General features: G+C 37.5%; 1 long non-coding RNA gene across 1 annotated transcript; it reads right to left on the reverse strand.

Moving 5' to 3' along the window:
• Nucleotides 1–1,726: 1,726 nt before the first annotated feature.
• LOC112147223 lies at nt 1,727–5,319 on the reverse strand. The gene is made up of 4 exons (XR_002919424.2): nt 5,148–5,319; nt 4,094–4,189; nt 2,958–4,013; nt 1,727–2,166 (listed from the first exon to the last, which is right to left on the reverse strand). It is a non-coding gene; the product is annotated as an uncharacterized LOC112147223 (long non-coding RNA).
• Between the last annotated feature and the right edge of the window lie 3,437 nt (nt 5,320–8,756).

An 8,756-nucleotide genomic window follows, 5' to 3' on the forward strand; every position in this document is an offset into this window, starting at 1 on the left:
GAAGAAGAGATCTGTAGCATTTGAACACAGTTTCTTTCTCATGCTTAATCTCTTGAAGTCTCTTCTTAAGGTAACAGTGAATACCACTTGAACCTTCCTCAGTCAGCACAGTTTCTTTATAAAAAGTTAAAAAAAAAACACACATTATAGCAATTGTTTAATAAGAATCCACTCTGATCAATGATACTACTTAAGAGTGGCATATTAAAACAAAAATACAACATGATCAAAGATATACCTTCAGACACTGAACTCCTGGGGAAATCCAGAATGTTCATGAGGAGGGCATGGACCTTTTCTTGTGAATGGTTCAAATATGAACAATGCTGCATCATTTCCTTCACGAGGATTTGCCTTTCTTCCTCAAGCCTCGACAAAAGCATCTGTTGATCGAAAAGCTCCTTCCTGGCAAACATGTCAACACCATCTAAAAAGGGAAAACAAAAAAAGACCCACCAAAATGTTGTTAAAATACACAAACAGTCCTCTTCATATACATAAATAGTTATCACAGTGATGTGGTCTTAACAGGGCCAAATCATGCTGTCTGGTGTCTTTGCAGACAGTTTTTGCTGCACTGTAGTGACATCTACTTGGTCAGCGGCAGACTGCTGGTTGTATTGCTCAATCTTCTGGAGCAGACGCCGTTTCTGTTGTGCAATCTTGACAGTTACGTTGTGCCGCTTTTTGTTGCGATCTGAAAAAAAGTTTATAGTAACAAATTGATGGTTCCTTAGCAAGAGCTTTGCTTTTGTTGAAATTACACCAACATCCATTCATACCATAATCTCTGTAAATGTAGTGCTTTTTTTGCCGGATGCTCAGGAACAGGTTTTCAATAGACTCCTGCAAGCCAGTCACATCTCCTGGGATGGCAGTACTTCTTCCTGTTAGTGTATAAGATCAATTAACTTTTATTAAAAGCAATGAATGCCAAAAATATCTGTGAAGGCTCAATCATTTGTCATGTGTATATAGGAGAAAAAGTTTTCAAAAGGGTCCTCTGAACCTAGCATCTTAAGTTGAAGAAGTTTATTTCAAGAGGCTTTTTGAATTTAACAAAGCTAGAAACATTTCCTTTCAATTTCATGTACAGTCAGTAAATTGTAACTGAATGCTATCCAATAACTAAAGCAATCATAAAGTTGTAACTATACACTAAAACTAGCGTTACCAGAGCCCACTCTTTGACCTCATCCACCCATAGTTTCAGCGTGTCATCTGTACACTGGATACCTTCCTGCATCTTTGAAAGATTAAGGCTTGCCGTCCCGATGTTATTTACTATCTAGAGACAATTTCTGATGATTAATTACCGAAAAAAAAAATCAAGAGGAAGTAGGTTAATCATATACTTCGATTAAAATCCATTTAAAAGTGCTTAATTTGAACCATAGTATTTAACCCTTAAAACAGCAAGGGTTAAATACTTTAAGATGAACATACCTTAGAGAACCTAGAACAAAGAGCTCGTTGGAGGTTCTTTCTCTTGCGTTCATTCCAGCCCATGGCATGAACTGTTAACATATTTGTTCTTGCTAAAAGTGGACAATTTGTTACTTTTAATAATTTCACAAACAAGTTTTCACTCACATTTATGAGTGCTTTTATACTATATTTGCTGAAGTTTGCTGATACATAACATTTTAATTTATTTAGCAATTGATCTAAAAATGTGTGCTGGGTTTTAACTTAATCTTCTCAAACTACATTTAGAGTAAGTAAGTTATACAAACCTGGTTTGCTCATGTACTTGGTGGTCAAAGCACACCTAGACAGAAAACTGTTGACCTGCTCGACCTCTTCACCAAGAGTGGTGCCAACTCCTTCCTGGTTCCTTGTGCTCCATTTGATCTATTTAGACACACACACAAAAAAAATAGAAATTAGGATTAAAAATATGAACATAAACAGACCATTTTGTCTTGTCTTTATCAAAATAATTGTACCACCAGAGTAATTAAAACAGTTACCTCACATTTTGCACAATGAGCTCTGGCATGCATTACTGACAGGAAGGGCTTAGATGATGCAAAGCATTTGTAACCGTTTGGAGGTATGGTACATATCTGCATGTGACATCCATGGCAAAAAAGGTTGCAGTTTGAAAGTCTTTTTGCGGGAACATGGGATATGCAAAGATTTCACCACGAAACATGTTGAGCCCTGGGAACAAAGATGACATGTACATTTACAAATCCCGTGCATTTTCCAATAGTAGCCCTGACATTTATTCCAAAAGTTTGGCAGCCTGAACAGCGTCTATAAGAGACAGGCATCTAGTGGAGACTGGCTTTTCTTCCATCACAGACAGAATGGTTTCAGTTTGTGGTGAAATTTGGTCAAGGAATGCAGACAACACTAGATGAACATTTCAAGATTTTAAATGATGAGAACATTGTTCAGATTAGCACTGGTTGTAAATGTTTCTGTTCTCTTTGTAACATCATCAATCTCTGTATCAAAAGTTCTCTTCACTTTCATGCAGATCATTTTCCACGAGCCACGTGCATCTTTCTGTCATTGCTCAATAATTCATGTTCAAACCAGTTTTTCTAATTTGTCGCTCTCTTCACTTGTACCATCATGAGGCATGTTGCTTTTTTCCTGCAGCTGTCCCATCAAAATCATACATATGCTTGCGCTGTAGTTGGATACATTTAGGATCCACCTCAAATATGGTATCTCACCAGAATGTTCTTTGGCGTGTATCACTGGATAAGTTTTAGACGCCAACAGAAGTGTGCGTTTCCTGGCCATCACTACATAATGCAAAGACAGAGCCTGGAGTCTGCACAACTGTGCGCGACCCAGGGAGGTTTTAAAGAAGCACCTAAAGTAACAAGCACCTGTTAGACTTCGCGTTTATATGAGACCCCACCATCAGTTAGAGAAGGCCACTACTGGAACATATACGGTACATTAAAAACTGCCATTATAGAAAGTTCGAATTGTACCTTTCAGAAGGAAGCCATGTCGGCAAACAGCTATCTCCACACCTTCCTCATCAAGCTTGTTGGCTTGCTTTGATGTCTCTCGTGCAGCAGACCATTGTGAGTTTCCACAGGAGGCTTTTCCACCAGTCTGATAGACATAAATGAGATAATTTGACTGCAAACTTTGAAATTGTGTACATAAAAGACAATACATAAAGTTTGAAAAAAATAAAATTGCTTTCTTTTGTTTTACATTGAAATTTGGACTTTCTTAACTCAAAGCTTCCTTTAAAAAAAACAAAAAAATATCAGTTGTGAATTTACAAGTTAAAAAAATGTACATACACTTTTCACAACACGACGTACTTCTGCAACAAAAGCTTCAACCTCAGAGTCTTCTGCTAAAAAGACACCATCAAAAAACGCAGCCTGGTCCTGTCTGAGAAAAAAAAAAACAAAAGAAGAAGAAGCCATTTAGTTTACAAGAGTGATATGAAAAAAAAATGAATTAAACACACCTGTTGAAAGTTTGGAAACGGTACAATTTTCTGTTGCCATCAAGAGAAACAACTAACTGGTCTGGAACACAAGCTGGACACACAAACCAGTCCTCCATGCCACTTAGCTGCCCCTCCTCAAATTTACAGTAAATATACTGCAAAAAGCTTCTTTGAAATGCATCAGAATTCACGTTCCCTTTCTACAACAAATAAGAAGAAACATTGTCCTTTATATAAAAACATCAGTACTCATCTGACATTTTTAAACATGCAAATTATTGACAGGTGATGAAAATAAAAACCTTAAAAATGTTATTGAAAGTTATTAAAGTTATAAACTCACTCTTCCAAAGTACTTAGTTCTTTGATCCAGCATTGATGTGAAAGCCTGTCTGGACATTCCTGGCGCAGTTTGTCTTCATTTCTTTAAAGGACTCAAACAAGTCCTGCTGATACAATGTCTGTGCCTGCATTGTTGAAGGCCAGTACCCACTTCTGACCAAATCAGAAACCTCTGGGGTCCAACGATTACCACAGTTGGTACATGTGACAACTGGTCTGTGAAGCTCAAAACGACCTGAGATGACACACAGAGAACACACGTTACCAATGTTCTAAAATGTTATTTTCAAATGAAAAAATAAATTTTGTATGCACCATTTATGTTAATGAGGATTATTGGTGTGCCAGCAGAGAGTGTCACATCGCTGTCTTGGCAACATCTTGGTGGTAACACAACCGGAAGGAAACTAGCTGCGTAGACAGAAATATATTTTTGTTAACTCTATTATGTATTCTCTCTTTGTGTGATGTGTGACAGAAGAGTTTCAGCACAGCCCGGCCGAGTCATACCAAAGACTTTAAAAATGGGACCCAGTGCCTCCCTGCTTGACACTCAGCAATAAGGAGTTGGACTGGGGGGTTAAACCACCAAATGGTTCCCGAGCGCGGCTGTGTCTGCAGCTCACCGCTCCCCCAGGGGATGGGTCAAATGCGGAGAACAAATTTCACACACTTAGGTGCGTGACAAAATAGTGGGACTTTAACTTTTTTAACTTCAACAAATGAAAGGAAAGGTGTACAAGACTGTGGTGAGACCAGCCATGTTGTTTGGACTAGAAACAGTGGGACTGAAGAAAAGACAGGAAGCAGAGCTGGAGGTAGCAGAGATGAAGATGCTGAGGTTCTCTTTGGGAGTGACCAGGATGGATAGGATCAGGAATGAATACATCAGAGGGACAGCACATGTTAGAGGTTTTGGAGATAAAGTCAGAGAGGCCAGACTGAGATGGTTTGGACATGTTCAGAGGAGAGACAGTGAATATATTGGTAGAAGGATGCTGAGTCTAGAGCTGCAGGAAAGAGGTCTAGAGGAAGACCAAAGAGGAGGTTTATGGATGCAGTGAATGAAGACATGAAGGTGGCTGGTGTTAGAGTGGAGGATGCTGAAGACAGGCTTAGATGGAGGAAACTGATTCGCTGTGGTAATATCTGACGAGAAAAGCTGGAAGGAAAACAATTCAGATTATGTATTATCTCTGCAAGTGTTGAGATAATTTCCCTCAAATCAAATCAATATTTTTTTTATTAAGAATTATTGATACTTTTTCCCCACACAAAGGGCTGCACACCATAAAAATAAATAAAACAAACAGAATTATTACCCCGCCCACTTACACAGGCAACCCTTTTCACCCCCCCACCCCCTTACCTTGTTCAAAGATGGTGTAAGTGCCGTCATCAAGAGTCACTGCCTCAGAAGGTGGAATAGATTTATAAAAACCTTCAAAGGTGGTTTGTCGATTGTGCAAAGAAAATCTTTGCTGATGGATATGAATGTCGCAGGATGGACAAAACCATCCCAATGGCATGCATTCATGGCACCTGACTACGGCTACCGGGGAACAGTGACCGCAGAGTCTGGCTGTGACACTTTACAATGCCAACAAGCTGTCCAGGTTGTCAACTCTTGATCGGTTCCAGTGCAGATAGGCATCGCTCTGCCTTTTCCACCAGGTTGACGTTTGTGGGTCAGGGCTTTCCATATAAGGGGCATCATCAGTTGAAAGCTCCTCAAGTTTCTTCAGTGAGAAACCTAATAACATAACATAAAATGAATGTCAAAAGTGAAATAAAACAGCAAGTGGTTATAATACTCAGAGTGACAGCGAAGAAAGTGCAGCTATGTCTATTTGTTTTTTTCTGCTACCAGTAACATTATGGTCATAAAAAGCTAGTTCTAATTAAAAAACAATATTTACCAGTAAAAGCTCTGACTAATACTATTAGCAGTGGAGTGGGAGACAAAGTACTAATTGGTGCACAGCTTTTTCATTTGTTCAAAAAGTACTTGAGGAGCTTAAGATATGACAGATATTCAATACAATTTTTAAAATAGTCAAATTCATTCATTGACAAATCTTTAATTTTATATTTCATTAGTTGTTAGATTAGCTCTGATAAAAGTAAATAATCATTTAAAGTATTACAAGTGATTTACTTGGGATGCAACTGTTAATCTATTAATCAATTAATAGATTTCTATTGATATGATCAAATCACATCAATCTGAATGAGGTAAGATTTTTGATCAAATTGACCTACTCAATTTTTTATTTATTTTAAAAATAAGATATTGATAAAAATATCAATATTGGAGAATAACATTGGGTTTAAGTGATGGTAGTTTTATTCTACTATAATGTAAAAAAAAAAATTACTAACTTCTATCACAGTGGACAACACACATGATGCAGCAGAACATTACAAAGCATTATTACAGTTCAATGTGTGGAAAACACTTTGAATTTAGCAAAGGGATGTGACCATACAGTGTTGTAAACTGTTCAAATAATGTTCTCTTTGTATTATTCTGATGTGGAAAAACAACAGCGGACTGAACTTGATAAAACTTACATGTGAATGAATTTAAAATTCATTATACACTGCTCACAAAAATTAAAGGAGCATGTTAAAAAACCCATTAGATACATCAGATCTCAATGTGAAGTTGGATATCTATACAAATAACGACAGGGCAGTGTCTAAATAAGTTCCTGAATGTTTGGGTAGAGACATTCACACCAGTGGCCCTCTGGAGGTCATTCTGTAGGGCACGAGCAGTGCTCAGCCTGTTCCGCAAAGGAGCAGGTATGGGTCCTGCTGAGGGGTTGAGGACCTTCTACGGCCCTGTCCAGCTCTCCCAGAATAACCACCAGTCTCATGAAATCTCTTCCATGTTCTGGATATTGTGCTGGGAGACACATTAAACCTTCTTTCTGCAGCACGTGTGGATGTGCCATCCTGGAGAAGTTGGACAACCTGTTCAACTTCTGTAGGGTTAAGGAATCTCCTCATACTGCCAGTAGAGATAATTATCAAGCCAAAATCAGCACGAGTGGAAAACCAGCCAAAAAAGATCAAGAGGAGAAACTTGAAATGACCTCCACATGTAACACCAGTCCTGTTTGGAGGGTTTTCTAATTGTTGCCACTGAAGTGCACCTGTTGTTAATTCCATGAACACCAATACAGCTGAAATTGATTAACGAGGAACTCAGCTTCTTAACCAACAAGAACATTATCAGACAGGTTTAATTCAATTCATGCTAGTACCAATAGAAAAGTGTTCCTATAATTTTTGTGATCAGTGTAGTTTTTACACATTATCACGAAGAATTACAAGGACTCTGGTAAATTTCACCGGCACTGTTCTGATCAGATATTTATCTCAGAGTCACAGTGCTGGAAGTTTTGGATAAAGATTTCATGGATCCATTTTAAGTCAGTGAATCAGATTGGTCAAAATGAACAAATAATTGGAAGTAAATCTAATCGGTAACCACAGATATTAATTCATGGATCGTTACACTCCTATCATACACTGTAGCATTTTAGTTTGTTTTTGTGTGCTTCTTACTTACCACCTTCATACAGAGGCTCCACTGAAGATGATGTACTTGCAGATGCACAGCCACTGTTACCAGAGTCTGTTGGGGAAAATATAATTAATTTTTTTTTAGATATAGGAAGTATGGTTCATTTCTTGAATTAAGGGTGAAAAAAACAGTAATTACAACTATAATGCTGTATTTTAAAAAAAAAAAAAAAAATCATACCACAAGAATGCAGCTTCCTTCTTTTTCTTTTATTAACTCGGTGCCCATCACGATTCCTCTTCCACCATGACACTTTGCATTCAGTCCTGCTTTCTTGTTTGCTCTCATCTGTTATTTGGCCTTTGCTCTTTAAAAAACAAACAAATAATATAAATTTTTACTGATAATTTATTACTTCTTTTTAAAATACAAATTCACAACCAAGGATACTAAGGCACTGCAATAAAAAGGCAAAAAAAAAAAAAAAATACAACAGCTTTGTTAATTGTGATTCATATCAAATTCTGTCCAGAATTGGAGATTCTGCCTACTAGAAAAAGTTTACATTAAATTAATGATTTGTCATTGCTTTCTGATAACTTTTATATTATTTTTATCTTGTTTAAGTCCCAATCCAGTTATCTTTAGATCTATTGTAAATGTGTTCCTATAAGTATTTTAAGTAGGATCATGCCATCATTCATCCGTTTACAGGCCGACTCCAAATTTGGCTTACAGCCCCTCACAACCCCAAGCTAACATTGGCGGTGCAACAAAAATGCAAAAATTATGACATGTGTCAGAACTATCCAGCCGTAAAGTTTTAAACCAGATTCCAGCTTAGACAAGGAAAACAAAGACATGCATGGATATATTCCTCTTCAATTCAAAACATCAGAATGAAGAATAGCAGGGCCCTTGCTTCGCTTCATTTTGATGCATGCACTTAGATCCATGAACTTCTTAATTTTCCTTGTCAGAGCTGGTCTCAAAACTGTACTGCTGGATAGCCCCAAAATCGTTCGCTATTTGTTTAATACTGCGTTAACATTAGCTTAGGGTTTTGAGGGGCTGTATGCCAAGGGGGAGTGTAAACAAAGGAATGCTGGGATGATAGGATCACTTCCTCGTCAACAGTTCTGTCCACAACCTAGAGCAAATTTCTGTTTAACTTTTGTTGCACTGATTGTGTGCCAAAAATGCAAAATCATAAATAAGAGACCACTGAGAATGATTTTACGATAGAAAAAACTATAGTTTTATAGTTTGAATTGGACCATTGAGTGGGAATTTAGCAGCTGGTTAATGGCAGTAGTAGCAGAAAAACATATTTATAAAATGCATGCATATTCATCTTGCAATCTAATGGTGGGGAAAAAAACATACTTGCAGCCCTTCAACAAAAGCATCTATAGGAGTAGCAGAGCACCATATATTGAGTCT

The sequence above is a fragment of the Oryzias melastigma genome, linkage group LG22 (assembly GCF_002922805.2).
Source record: "Oryzias melastigma strain HK-1 linkage group LG22, ASM292280v2, whole genome shotgun sequence".
Taxonomy (NCBI): Eukaryota; Metazoa; Chordata; class Actinopteri; order Beloniformes; family Adrianichthyidae; genus Oryzias; species Oryzias melastigma.